Source organism: Pelodiscus sinensis, chromosome 10, assembly GCF_049634645.1.
Source record: "Pelodiscus sinensis isolate JC-2024 chromosome 10, ASM4963464v1, whole genome shotgun sequence".
Lineage (NCBI taxonomy): Eukaryota > Metazoa > Chordata > Testudines > Trionychidae > Pelodiscus > Pelodiscus sinensis.
The window spans coordinates 13,696,831-13,712,165 of record NC_134720.1 but is presented as its reverse complement, the minus strand read 5'-3'; the positions used below and the strand labels follow the sequence as shown (position 1 = coordinate 13,712,165).

The 15,335-nt window shown below is 44.9% G+C and overlaps 1 protein-coding gene across 1 annotated transcript in view; it reads right to left on the bottom strand.

Annotated features, from left to right (window-relative positions):
* Positions 1 to 7,796, bottom strand: part of PXYLP1 (2-phosphoxylose phosphatase 1) — a 99,253-nt gene extending 91,457 nt beyond the window's left edge. The window contains exons 1-2 of the mRNA XM_075937534.1: positions 7,782 to 7,796; positions 5,524 to 5,643 (exon numbers count right to left, since the gene is read on the bottom strand). The gene's annotated coding sequence lies outside the window, so the exon portion shown is untranslated. The remainder of the gene's footprint in view (positions 1 to 5,523; positions 5,644 to 7,781) is intronic.
* Positions 7,797 to 15,335: the final 7,539 nt, after the last annotated feature.

Sequence of the window (15,335 nt, the reverse complement as noted above, 5' to 3'; positions counted from 1 at the left end):
CCCTCAACCCCTCACCCACCTCTGCTGTCTGACTCCTGCCCTTCTCACTGCCCTCAGTCTTCCTGAGACCTGCCTGCCTCCACCAGCCCTTCTCTCCCCCTGTGCCCACTCCTCCAGTAGCCCCCCTCTGATCATGTGAGCTACCCCTCCTCATCCCCTCTCCTAACATCTCCCTCTACACACCTGCCCTGCCTCTCTCCTCTGGTGCTGGTCTCTCCCCTGCAGGTGTCTGCCCTTCTGCTTCGCCCCCAGAATCCTCTAGCTCCTGCACCTTCCCTTAGCCCTGCATCCTCCTGGTGCCTCCCCCTTCCCTCATTGCCCCTGCCCCCTTTTTCCCTGATGCCCTCCCCCTCCCCACCTTCTGCCCGCACTCCCATCATGCCCCTGTGCCCTCACACGTCTTGCTCCATCCCTGCCTTTCTCATGCCCACCCCTTCTTTCAAGCCTTCTCCCAGCACCTGCCCCTCTATCCCCCAATGCCCTTACCCTCTCCTCTCCTAGCATCACCCTGTCCCCCCTCCCACTGACACCGCCCCTCCTGCCCTTTTCCTCATTGTCTCCACTTGGCCCCCTGGCATTTGTCTCTCCTCTACGCTGTCCCTTGGTGCCTTCCTCTTTCTTCTCCTGACCTGCCCCACTCCCCTCAGCACAAGCCCCTTCCTCTCCCAACCCTATCCCCTTTCCCCGCCCCATCCCCCCTTCTCTTCCCTTCCCTTCCCTTCCCTTTGGCTAAGCCGGCTCCTGCCTTCCAGTTTGCGGGAATGGAGTCAGAGCCAGCCCAAGCTACAGGCCGGCCAGGCCCTAGCCCGGAGCTCCTCACTTTAAGGGGCGCCACGCGGTGCTGCTGGGCCTGGCAGGGCTGAAGACGAGGCCGGGGCCCCAGGCGCAGAAGGGATGCCGCACGTTGCTGCTGGGCTGGGCGGGGATGCCCCCGGGCATAGAAGGGGTGCCGCGTGCTGCTGCCGGGCCGGGCAGGGCCCAGGATACAAAAATGGCTCTGGCCAGCGTCTGTGGTCGGGCCCCAGCTGCTTCCGCTGCGCACACGCTCTTTCTGCCCCAAGTGTCCCGTAGATGGCCACAGGAAAAGTGAGGGGCTACAGCTTCCCGTCTCAAATCCCCCTCCTCCTCCAGCAGCCACTAGCCGGCCCGAGACATTAGCGTGTACCTGGGCACACCCGGCACACCCCTGCGCACGCCTATGATAAGATTGGCCGTACTGGGTCAGACCAAATGTACATCTAGCCCAGTAGCCTATCTGCCAACAGTGTCCAGCGCTAGTGCCCTGGAGGTGGTGGACCAAAGACAATGATCAAGCAATTTGTCTTGTGCCATCCATCTCCAGCCTCTGACAAACAGAGGCCAGGGACACCATTTCCATCCCCTGGCTTATAGCCTTTTATGGGCCTAACCTCCATGAAATTATTCTACCTTCTCTTTAAACTCTATTATAGTCCTAGCCTTCACAGCCTCCTCTGGCAAGGAGTTCCACAGGTTGACTACACGCTGTGTGAAGAAGAACTTTCTTTTATTAGTTTTAAACCTGCTACCCATTAATTTCATTTGGTGTCCTCCAGTCCTTATATTATGGGAACTAATGAATAACTTTTCTTTATTCGCCCTCTCCACACCACTCATGATTTTATATACCTCTATCATATCCCCTCTCAGTCTCCTCTTTTCTAAATTGAAAAGTCCCAGTCGCTTTAACCTCTCTTCATATGGGACCCGTTCCAAACCCCTAATCATTTTAGTTGCCCTTTTCTGAACCCTTTCCAAGGCCAAAATATCTTTTTTGAGGTGAGGAGACCACATCTGTATAGAGTACTCAAGATGTGGGCATAGCATAGTTTAATACAGGGGCAGTAAGATATTCTGTGTCTTATTTTCTATCTCTTTCTTAATAATTCCTAGCATCCTATTTGCCTTTTTGACTACCACAGCACACTGTGTGGACGTTTTCAGACAACTATCCACAATAACTCCAAGATCTCTTTCCTGATTTGTCGTTGCCAAATTAGCCCCCCATCATACTATATGCATAGTTGGGGTTATTTTTTCCAACGTGCATTACTTTACACTTATCGACATTAAACTTCATTTGCCATTTTGTTGCCCAATCACTCAGTTTGGTGAGATCTTTTTGAAGTTCTTCACAGTCTGCTTCTGCCTTGACTATCTTGAACAGTTTAGTATCATCTGCAAACTTTACTACCTTAACCATAAGTAGAAAATTATTGTACACCATAGGTGGGCAATAATTTTTCATGGGAAGGAACACTCCAAGAATTTGGTAAGTATCAAAGGCAGCACTTTTCCGTGATATTAACAGAGGAGATGGGGTGTCTGGGATGGAGGTTGGGTACAGAAGGGAGCTAGGGGAGGGAACTGAGGTGCAGGCGGGGGTTGTGACCTAGGACAGTGATTCGCAACTGAAGTTCTGAGGACCAATGATGGGCTGCAAACCATTGGCTGCCAGGCTGCAGCACAATGCCAGGCCACGCCCTTAGATCTAGGGCATATCCTGGGCAGCTGGTAGGCAGCTGCCAAAGCTGAAGCCGGTTGTTCGCAGTGGCTCTGGATGCCAGGTCTGAGGTACATTTGTTAGAGGACCAGTAACATTGTATTTGCATATGTATTATTTGCATAATGAATATGCAAATAAAATGTTACCAGTTCACCAAAACTTTGTGAATGTGTTTGCCAGTCTGCAGTATACAAAAGGATGGGAACCACTGACCTAGGACATAGGATTGAAATACAGGAGGAGGTGCAGGGTTTAGGAGGGGGTATGGGTGCAAGAGAAGATTCTGACCTGGAAGGGGGTAGTACAGGGTTGTGACTTGGGGCAGGGAATTGGGGGCATGGGTGCAGGAGAGGGGTTGCAGAAGGTTGTGACCCGAGGTAGAGATGCAGGAGAGGGACAGAGGATTAGGGGTAGGGTGGGGGCAGGTGCAGGCTTTGGTTTAAGCAGCTTCCAAACAGCAGTTCAGCAAGACCCAGAGCAGACTCCCTTCCTGCCACACCCCCATATGCGGTCTCTGTGCATCCCTTGAGAGGTAGGGGGCCCTCCATGTGCTGACTGTACCACAAGCACAGCCCCAGCAATTCTCATTAGCCAATTCCCAACCAATGGGAGTGAGAAAGTAGAATGAATCAAAGTAAGACCAGGTGTGCTTGCATGTAGCAGGAGCAGGAAGAGGGACATTAGGTGATAGACATAGGTTCCATTTAAGATTGTAAGTGAGACATTAACAGGAGATTGCTAAGGCTTAATAAGGAAATGAGATATGGGACTGACCACAGGTAATCTTGTTAGTTTCACACCCTTTTGTAATCTTTTGTTTCGCACTCTTTTTACCTGCATAAATAAGGTGACTTGGACGTTGTTTGGGGAACTCATTTTCCTGTCTGTATTGGTGAAGCACTTTGCTAATAAACAGAGTGATCTGCTAAATTGTGAGTCCCGAGTCTAACTTTTACGGGAGCTATGAGACTTGTGTTGGGGGCACCCCAGGGCATGCGGTGTACAGAGACCATATGCTCCCCACAGTCAGCCACTCTGAATAGCATCCCGGGGTGTGGCAAGCAGGCTCCTGCTGGGCCTCAGGATGGTGGTGGGATGAATGTGACCAGCAGGCCATATTTTGTCCATCCCTATTATACACTATAATAGTCACATGTTTTCTCCTAAAGTCTGTTTTTCTTTTGAATAAACCTGGTGTGGGGGTGTGTGCATCTGGAATTATTAAACTAAATTGTACAAGTCTGCGTAATCCTAGTGTGAAACCTTCACTTTTCTTTGATTCATTTCGGTATAAACTTACATTTTAAAAAAACCTTAATGCTGCTGCTTAGTTCAATCTAAATTCAATTTAACAGTTACATGGTACATGAGAGGGATTGCACAACAGCTTTTGGCTATCCAAGGAAAAAGCAAACAATACATTCAGGTCTATGGAATTAACTTTGGGGCCCAATTCTGCAAAATTACCAAGAACAGTCACGCTTCCTTGATTCATCTCTTTGATAGAGGCATGGTAATAAGTGCTTTCAAGGAGGGTTACATCCCCATCTGTGCCCAGAATTAAATATAATTCACAAAGGATTTGGCATTCAGGAACTCCCAATCTGTTCTTTAACTAATGAAAAGGATTTAATTTCCTTCACAGAATCCTTTTGCTCTGGAGAATAACACATTTGTCTGTACACACAAAAGAATTTGTAATTTTCTTGGAGTTAAAGCCATTAGGTTACTTAAACTATACCATAGGGTGTGGGAAGGCAAACTCCACTCTGAGTCTGAATCCAGGACATGTGGACTACTGGACAGCAGACTGTGCCAGCATACAAAATGAAATAATGTCCACAGTTCCACTTATGTCTACTGAATTTTCATTCTACTGGATCCTCCAATAGCCCTTTTCTCACTCTCATTTAGAATGTCCCTATGCCCTTTATGGGTCTTGTAGGGTAGTAGAAATACTGTTTTTATTGCACAAAGAAACTGCTTTGTTACCAACACAATCAGCTATACTTGCAGCAGGGTGATTTTCAACCATTATATTATTAGCAAAGGTTTGTATGCAGTAACTTAAAATTTTAGCAGACTCTTACTAGTGTCAACAAACCCATTAACCACAGCCACATCCTTGCTAAAGCAAGCCAGTATGCTTTGGGACATGGACATTATGTTCTGTGTCTCTTAGTAGCAAATACAGGCGGCCCCTGTCTTGCGACGCAATCGGTTCCTGAGGAAGTGTCACAAGTCAGGGGCATCGTAACTCAAACCCGCATTTACAATAGGCACCGTGTGCTGTCATAAATATAGGCTGAGGATGCAAGTCGGGGGTTTTCGGCCCCTTCCACACTTACAAAAATGGTCATAAGTGCGAGGGGTTGCAACTCAGGCCATTGTAAAGTGGGGGTTTCCTGTATCAGGACACTAGATAGGGAGGACTCTGAGGGCATGTCTATACTAATATCAAATCTAACATGATCACTTTCTGGGCACTCAATTCTGAGAAGGCAAAGGTCTGTGTTCTCACTATAGGCAAGAATCAAATGTTGTTCAAAGTAGCGTGTCTACTTTACAGAGTCTACCGTAAGCACTCATAGCTTACCAGAGAGAGTGCTAATAGATTCCCTCCTCCTCCTTCCAGGTTGTCATGCAAAATATCAGTCTTCTCCAAATCAAGGCAAGTGATAGAGTGTGAATGCTGACTGAAAGTGGCCATAAACCTGGACCGTATACTGCACTGCTTTGTGGTTCAATAACGCCAGACCACTTACTGGTGGCTTGGAGTGGCAAGGTGTCCTACTAGAAAGGACAGAATAAGGCTGGCCTCCTTAAAAACCTAGAGGATCAAAGAGTTTCTATGTGAGAGCTTCATGGAGCTGTGCAGACAAGACTCCTGCTCTATCTGCAGACACGTGAATAAGCTGCTCCACATCCCCTGCTCTGTGTAGGCAGAGAGAGAGCATTGCCTGAACCCATTTGTAGTTAAACAAAGTTTGAGAACTCACCAGAAGTGCCCTTCCCAGGTCATCAATGGGAGACCTCCTCGGAGGATGGGACCAGCTCCACCATCATGATGAACTCTTGGCTCTCAGCCATTGGCATCTGACTAGACTCCTCTTCCTCCTCTTTTTTGAGCACGATGGGAGAAAAGTAGAGGCAGAAGTTGTGGCTAGAGCAGCTGGCACAGACAGCTGCAAGAGACCTCCCAGAGGCCAAGAGCATAGAATTTCTGCATCTACGCTACCGTAAATTTGACTATGCATGGTTGGGAATAGCGTTATTCCTGATGAAAGAAGGAGTACAGAAATTGACTTGTGGCCCTTAAGGGTGGCACAACAGGTTTGGTAGTGTGGACACATCAGTTAGAAATTTAACTGTATAGGCCTGGGTTTGATGTAAAGACCTAGTGTAGGCCAGGCCTGAGTTACTAGTGAATCCTTTCCCAGGTGCCTCACAGGTGATTCCTGCTGACATGCTCAGAGTCTAACTGATTGCCATATTTGGGCTGGGAAGGAATTTTCTCCCATGTCAGATTGGCAGAGATATTGGGAGTTTTCCCCTTTTATTTGCAGCATGGGACTGATTTGAAATAGACTAAATAGTGAAGTCTCTCATTTGAAATCTTTAAATCATGATTTGAGAGCTTCACTAGCTCAGCCAGAGGTTACAGCCATCACATCCTTGGCCAGTTTGGGGCAGTCACCATGGGCCCCATAGAACCCACAGCAGCCTGGCACTGGCAACAGAGGTTGGGGCCACTCCCACACTTACCAGCAATAGTAGGAGTTATGGGAAGCAGAGCAACCCAACCCCAGCCTGCTCTTCCCTGCCATCAAGTCACTCCACTTTCCTGTAATTAGGAGCTAGATCTGGGGAGAGAAGACTGAGCTGGGTCACTCCACTTCCTGCTGCTGTAGTAAGTGTGAAGAGATCTCAACCCCTGCTGCCAGCACCAGGCCTCCTAGCAATCCTGCAGGTCATGTTGCTGGGGGGGGGGGGGGAGTTGAGCTTCGGAGAAGGGGTACAAGACCTCAGGAGGGGATGGAGCAAAGGTGGGAACAGGTGGGATGGGAGCAGAGCAGAGGCAGGGCTTGGGGCCGAGGAGGTGAGGATTATCCAAGGGATGGCTATGCTAGAAGTTATGAGAGTGTTAAAGAGGTGGATGACATTTTGGGGCCTACAGTATGCAGGAGGTGAGGCTTGCTGATCACAATGGTCTCTTCTAGCCATAAAATCTGAGTCTACAATACTCTGATATTCCCCTAGCTTACTTTTGACCCAAGTCAGACAGGCAGACCTGCAGAGCAGAAACTAAGGTTGCCAGATGATTTAACCAAAAATACCGAAACCCCCCCCCCCCCAAAAAAAAACCAGCATGGCCCCTTTAAGAGGCTTTTTTTTTGCTGGCAGCCATTTTGTTTTTCTATGTCAGTCACCAAACAAGCCCCTGCGGAACCAGGTAAGCGGGGCGAGTGGGTATCCGAGGAGGGAGGTGACGGTGGGTCTAGGGGCTGGGCCTAGTTGCCGAGTGTGTCGTAGGGTTGCCAGGTGTCTGGTATTTTCGCCTCCTGGAATATCAGAAAATACCAGACATTTTAGGTGTCTGGTATTTTCTGAATTTTTTTTTTTTTTTTTTTTTTTTTTTTACCAGACAGGAGGCAAAAATACCGAACTGTCTGAGTCAATACTGGACACCTGACAACCCTATAAACTACTGAGAGACCTAGCCCTGTCAGGTATTAACATAGCCTCCTCCCTCTAGAGGAAGGATGGAACTAGTTTAATAGTTTAAATAGATTTCAAGATATTGCTTGGTAATAAATTGAGACTCTCAGATCTGGCGTCTGCCAACTCAAGGTGGCCAGATTAAGAGAATATGGGGTTTTTGTTTGTTTGTTTATGTTTGGAAAGAAAATTCAGATTCAAGTATCCTATCACAAAGTAGCTCATTTGGTTTGTAGGCTAAAGGGAGTCTACCTTTTGATACTTTTATGAGACTCTCTTTCTTTGTTATTATCATGCCCTAGGGAGCTAAATAGCCTATACAAGATAAGGGAACACATAGTAAGACAACTGTATTCATAGTACTTACTTCACATCTATGATCTCATTACAGAAAAGAAATTCAGGGAATTATAAATAATTAAAATTATATACCCACAAATCAGAAGGGAAATGTATTTTGTGCATACAAAGAAGTTGATAAATACATTTAATTTAACCATGACTATCTTAGTTTTTAAATTCAAATAAGAAGTCTTACCTGCCTCAATGTGAGAGTCTATATGATTCCCTCAAGAGTAATTCTTCAGGCTCTTGGGAAAGTCTCCCTTTGATCTCTCAGGAAAAAGAGAATTATTTTAAGCACTTGGTCTTTAACTATTTACAACAGCCTAGCTTTTCACTATTCTCATACCATTACCTCAGTGAGGCAGGACAAATTGGCCCAGATCCTCTAAGATACTTAGTGACCTAAATCCCAGATTTGGGCACAAATATCAGATTTAGGTGCCTAGTCCCACTTTTGGGTCAACTGTGATGGACCCAAATGCCCTGTAGGCACATAGGTTTTCAAACTAAATGCTCCCTAGGTGCCTATGTTTCTGCCCCTGGGCAGTTCCCTCTTCCTCTAGGCAAGGAGGTAGCTGTCTCCCACCTAAGCTCCAAAGCAATTTGCAAACCAGAGGAAGATTGGTTATCAGCCACCAAGTCACTTGCAGGGTCCAGGCTTGTAGCCAGGGTCAGAGGTCACCTAGCAGACTGCAAGAATTACACCACCAGCTGGAAGAAGAAGTGGTTCACACTAAGGATATTCAATTGTGATTATCTAGCTAATCATGTAGCCAATACAAGTTGTATTGACTACAGGATTAGTCAATAAGGGGGCCTTCTGCAGAGTCGCAGCAGGAGCCAGCTGGAGCTCTGCATTTTAAAAGTAGTAAGAGACACTAGGCTCTTACTACATTTAAAATGCGAAGGCACAGCATCCTGGACCAGCAGAAGCTGGAACAAAGTGGTTCTAGGTCATACTGAGTCCAACAGCCTCTGATCATGGAAGCCCAGGCTGGCTGCTGCAAACAGTGGCTGCTGCTGGAGTAGCTTCCCCTATTTCTCCCCCTCCTGATGCCTCTGATAGAGGCTGGGAGGGAGAGGCAGCACAATGGAGATGGTGCTGGGGGAAACCAGCTCCTCCCAGCATCAGTTCCTGTTTCCCCCACCCTTGCTGCCTCTCATACAGAGGTAGCAGGTGTGGGGGAAGCAAGTAGCCAAGAACTCCATTCAAGTACCTGATAAGCATATAGGGTTATTGAATAGTCAACTACTCACTTACATCCCTAGCTCCCACTATATAACTGTTAGCACAGAATTGATTTATGAGACATTCTGATGTGGACTTCCTCAAACTCTCCTGATGACACTGTTCCATTGTGGATAAACAAAAGAGTGACTGGAGCGGAGGTCTGGGCCTTAGGTGTCCTATCTTCCAGCTGGGGGTCCAAACCACTGGATTACAGGATGTGTGTGTCAGTCTCTCTCACCTACAGATTATTTCAATATTGATCTATAGTGGGATAGTAACTGGACTATTGAGGAAAATGAGAATGAGTCTGTATTTCAGTGATTATTGAAATGAATGGGAGTTAGGTGCCTAATTGTCTTTGAGAGTCTGGAGCCTACTGTGTATCTCAATTTCAGAAGCTATTGATTTCTAATGATAAAGTCAGAGGTAAAGACACTTGCCATATGTGATGCAATATAAAATTGTAGACTTTTTTTTTTTTTACACCACACAGGAAATTGTAAGCATCATTGTAAATTTAATAATTATCTATTAAGAGATTGTGTCTCCTAAGTGCATATTGCTTGACCTTCCTGGATAAGACAAGGATTGTTACCCCAAAAAAATTCCCACTGGAGACCACCCAGGTTTACACTAGCATGGGTTTATTGTTTGAGGAATTAGCACTCTACTGTATGCACTATAAAAATAGAGCTGCTACCAAAGGTTTAAGCTAAAGAGGGAACCAGCTATCTCACACACACAAGCAAGCACACACACTCCTCCATTCATTCATTCTTTCGCAGACATTCTTTCCTGCCCTCAGGCATTCACACACATACACAGTCATCTGGGTTGCAGAAGGAACCAATGCATGTAAGTTCTGGAGGCTCTGTCTGCTGATCATGGCTGGGAAGCTGGTTAGGAGAGACACTGGCTGTAGAGAGGAGTTTCTCAGGAGTAGGGGAAGGAAAAGAGTCTCCCATATGTTCCCTCTCCTTTATACTGTGTTTGAATGGCCCCTGTAACTCATTCACCTGGTCACCAGGAAGCATTGCCAGACTTCCCTTTATTCAGCAGAGCAGCAGCCTCTGATGACTCATCACCACTGCTCCTTCAAAATGCAGGACAATGTAGCACTTTAAAGACCAACAAGATGGTTTATTAGATGATGAGCTTTCGTGGGCCAGACCCACTTCCTCAGATCAAATAGTGGAAGAAAATAGTCACAACCATATATACCAAAGGATACAATTTAAAAAAAATGAACACATATGAAAAGGACAAATCACCTTTTCATATGTGTTCATTTTTTAAAATTGTATCCTTTGGTATATATGGTTGTGACTATTTTCTTCCACTATTTGATCTGAGGAAGTGGGTCTGGCCCACGAAAGCTCATCATCTAATAAACCATCTTGTTGGTCTTTAAAGTGCTACATTGTCCTGCATTTTGCTTCAGCTACCCCAGACTAACACAGCTACATTCCTATCACTGCCCCTTGTAACTCCTGCTAAACAAGCACACACCCCTTCATCACTCAGGGAAGAATGCAGTTTAGAGCAAGTAAAAAACAAAGTGGCTGAGAGTTACAAAGTTTACAGAGTTGCAGCTTATAGTAAGTTTCTGAACTTATAAAGCAAAGTTGCTGAGTTACAAACTTGCAAGGTTTTACAAAGATTACATCAAGCTGAAAGGTTTGACAAAGGTTACAATGAGTTTCAGTTTAAAACCTTAGACCTTACTGTTAGTGTATTTTCAGAAAATGCATGTGTAAAATTAAGTAAGCTCAGGCAGAGGCTTTTTTATGCAACAAGAATGTGTTCATGACTCTCTCACATTCAGGTGTTAGGAATGAATGGAAACTAGACACTGCTGAATGCGGCAAAAAACACAGCTGATAAAATGGAACTTCACTAAGGAATAATAGAACTCTGAAGCATGCTACTGCCCTGACGAACCCATAAACAGGAGTTCTCTCTCTCCTAAATACACCAAAATTTGTTACCATTTCCCCTGAAGCTTTATGTTCCACACAACTTGTTTAAAGTACATGTGATGCAGACTTTAAGCTCAGTCCCATTGTGCATGCCCTTAGCAGCCATGGAAGGCAACCTGTGGCCCACAAGGCATTTTGTTTACTGTTGCCCATGCACAGGGCTGCAAAATTCTGCTGGTTTTCATCCACGTAGGTTTTTCCGACAGATATTATAAAAGCAACATGACCTTAAAAGCAAGGGCATGTGAAGTGACAAGTGTGCTGATTGCATTCCCTCTGCATTCAATCAAAGTGTTGCTATAGTTCAATTGGCAAACAAAACTATGCTGTCTCAGGAGACCATCTTGCTTATGACAACCTTGCAGCCCACTGAGAGGAAGGAGGGCCACTCATGTTGCCCACTTACTAGCCAAGGTTGCCCCTCATTGCTTAACAGTCTTCACCTTCTTGCTTCAACCTGTGTGTGGTCTTTTTATTTTATTTGGAAATCACACACAAGGTCTGCAGTTAGTAACACTTAACTACTGGAGTCTGGTCTTTACCAATTTTAACATGATAGACCCTTTGATCATTCTGACATTCTAATCTACACTCTAAATGTTGACCATTCTGGATGCCTTTCATTTCAGACCATTTCTATATTCATTTGTCCTATTCAGATTTGCAGTGTCCTGTTCTTGTTTTCTTCTCTCCTCTACACAGATTATTCCCAAGGGAATTCTGTGCTGAACAATTGAAAAATATTCACATAATATTTTAAAATTCTGCATATTTTGTAAGACCAACAATATAAGCACCCCAGTTTCAATTTTTTTTTTTTGTAATTCATTTCAAAATACTTGCCAGCAATTATATCTGTAATACCACAGACAACAAAAAAGATTCAGGAACTAGTTTTTGACAAATAGATTACTTATTAGGTATATACATATAGAAGTCTGAGTAATAATTTATATAAATGACAACATAGAAATAGATTTCCTGAGCCCCTCAGAAGCGATGCAAAGGGGTGGAGGAGTTGTTGCATAAATTGCAAGGTTTCGTCCCCTTGGAGGCTAGTCTGATTTACCCCAAGAAGAGAGTCACACTTTCAGGCTGGGTCCAACTCAAGTTTATTGGTTGCAACCAAGGTACGGCTAAGGAACTCAATGTTCAAATCAGAGCCGACCCCCAACATCTCATATGCAGGGGTTCTTATAGGGTTAACATCCTTCCTGGTTTAGGTGCCTTAACATGATAGGTTACTTCATTTTTGACGTTTAGCATTCCTATAGGTCAGGTTAATTTTCCAAATGAGGTTAAATACAGTGCCTACTTGCTGACTTTGCGGTTACAGCTGTGTTACATTCATTCACTTTTGCTGAACAATGGGCGAGCCATACTTCCCTTTTCCCTTTCCTGCTTGAGCCGGTCACAAGTTTAAAGGATGTGGAACCTATCCATATCTCCACTTAACAGAAGACTGGTTTCACTTCCCCTCGTCTCCTTATTATAAGTTATTACCTGTGACAGGCCTTGACCTTTGTCATGTCTTACTCCTATACAAATAGCAAATATATCTAAGCATTAGCAATGTATGCATATTGTACGTGCCCCTCATAGGGGAATCAATAGCTCCGGGGGATTTGATTTCCCTTTTACACATCAGAGTTAAGGTTAACAGAGAAGTGGAGGGACAGGGAAGTAGTTGCTGGAAAGAAACCCAAGAGTGTTCTTGGAGGGTTGTTCAGTGAGAGTGAGAAAAGACGTGGACAGGTTTTTGAGGGGAACTTGGAGAGATTATTAGGGAGTTGGGGAGCCTCACCCATGCAGCCCCTGGCTAATTCCTAACATCTCACATTCTGTCAGGCACATCTGACAGTATCCCGATGTGTTCCTGCACAGCTACTCAGCCATCCCTCCTCTGCCTTCCCAAGTGTCCCTGCACTCCCACTCAGCCACTGCTCCCAACCCCATGTGGCCCTGCACTTCTGCTTCCACTTCCCCATGTAGCCAGTGACTCAATGTGGTCACCTCATTAGCTCCTGTGTCCCTTCCTCTGTTTGTCTCCTCCACCCCTTCTGAAACCAAGTCTGAGACCACCCTGCCCCACCCCGCAGCAGCCCAGTGTGCCCTGCTCTACCCACCCTCCCATATCCCATGGCCCTTCACCTGGCCCCACAGGCAAGTTGCAGTAAGACAGTCTCTCCGCTTCCTCTCCACAGAAGGCTGAGACTAAAGCCCTTTATTCTGGTGCTACAAGAGGCCTGCTTAGTGAAAAGTGCAACTGTAGAATCTTCTCAGCAGAATGTATTTTCTGCAGGGGGTTATCTGTGGGGGGGACACGAATTCAGCATATGCTGCTGGCTCCAGGAGGGGGCTCAGGGCTGGGGTTGGAGTGTGGGAGGGGATGAAGGGTACAGACGCCAGCTGGGCAGTGTTTAACTTGGACAGCTCCCAGTCAGTGATGCAGAGGGGCTAAGGAAGGCCTGCCCTATCCCTGTGCTTCTCCTGAAAGCAGCCAGCACATCTTTTTTCCAGGGGGGAGTGTGAGAGGAGGGCTCCATGTGCTGCCCCTGTCATGAGTGCAGACTCCGTAACTCCCACTGGCTGAAATTCCTGCCTTAAGGGGTTTGACAGGTAGCACGCTCAGGGCTCCTAATTGGATCCCTGCCCTATATAAACAAAAACCGGCAGTTCTGGTAACACTGTGGATTTCCTATTGGTGCTATGGCCACATGTACACTTGTCTTGATTTGGACTTTGCCTCCAGGCTGTGAAACCTGATTATGCCATTCTCTGTCACTGCAACTTCAGCTTTGATGTTGCTCTGACCCTTGGACCTGGCTGTCCTTATTAGGATCCTGACAGACAGTAAGTAGGCACTGTGGTAACATTTCTCTAATATTTCACTGAAAACAAAGAGCAGTCAAATAAAACCCTATCTTCTCTTGCTATACGGTTGTAATATAACATTATTTTAACATAATTTTAATTCTTAAAATTCAGAATACACAGGAATCCAAAAACATAAAGCATCCTATCTTCTCTAAAGCAGAGAGTCTGAATTTGCTGTTTCATAATTAGAATTATGCTGAGTTTTTCACTTAAAAGAATTCAACTACTTTTATCTTAAACCAGGCACCTCTAAAGTACATGCCAATCTATTTCTATGTGAAATACCAATTAGCAATTGAGTAGAAGAACATAACACACCAGTCCAAGGGCAATATTTTTAAATCTAACAGAACTGAGGATCTATTCCTCCCTGTTAAAATCATGGCTTTAACTATCTCATCATTCTTTCCATTATACTGTTAGATTGTATATTCCCTGGGCTTGTATTTCTCTGCCATAGTCCCCAATGCTTTGCTAAGTCTTTAATCTCTCATCTAGAAAAAGGTCACTAACCATTTCTGATAGCATCCATTCCTAGCAAATACTGCTTTAAGCCTGTTAATTATAGGCTGGGATGCCTCATCACTCATTGTCAGTATTTAAGTATTTAAACAAACAGCCAATCAGCAGCCAAAAATAAATTTCCTTTAAAAGAAATCACAATTCTGTGCCTGCCTTTTGCCACAGCATATCTGGAATCTAATGTGATTTTGCTGGCTCATTTGGAATACTTTATTCATGGGGTGGGGGGGGGACATCATAGGACAGATACGATCAATACCTGCATGAAATAGCCTTGATTTTATTCCTTTGGACACCCTGATGCCTCACACACTTGCTCTATCATATTATATTCTGACTTCCTCCTGGGATACATATACTGTTACCTACCAATATTAGTCCAAAAGTCTTTCATTACATGGACATGACATTATTCACAGTCAGCAAGGCTAGTCTGTATAATATGTTTGCCATTGCAGTTCAGTGTCTCTTCTAGTTTCCTTTTAAAGATTGTTACCTCAGTCTCAGCTGTCTGTCATTTCTGCATTTATGAGCTTCCAGTATTTAAATAATGACCTTTGCTTAATGTTTTTGGGGATCACCACACGTACTCTCAAAGCCTTATTTTGTATTTTATCTTGTTGCTGTGTAATGTGGTCTATTCATCTCTTGCTCTAGGCATTAACTTCCTGATAATATTATCATGCTCAGATACATCAGCTGAAGCAATAATTAAGTAATCTTCAATTACAATATATACACTCATGGAATATTGCCACCAATTTCATTCTTTTTTGGACTATTTCACTGTTTTAATCCCTAATGATAATGTACAAAATCTGTATTGTTACCATAAGCTATTAAGCAAACAAAGGATGCTCATCCAACTGTACATACAATTATCCTTCTCTCTCATCTGTATTCTCTAGTGCAAATGCAGAACAGTGCTAACTGTGAAGTTTTAGCTTTATGGGGTAGCTTTAGCTTTCTGGCCCCTCACTCACTTTCACAGACTAAGGGTACGTCTACACTAGCCCCCTAGTTCGAACTAGGGAGGCTAATGTAGGCATTCGAAGTTGCAAATGAAGCCAGGGATTTACATATCCCGGGCTTCATTTGCATCTTCCCGGGCGCCGCCATTTTTAAATCCCCCTTAGTC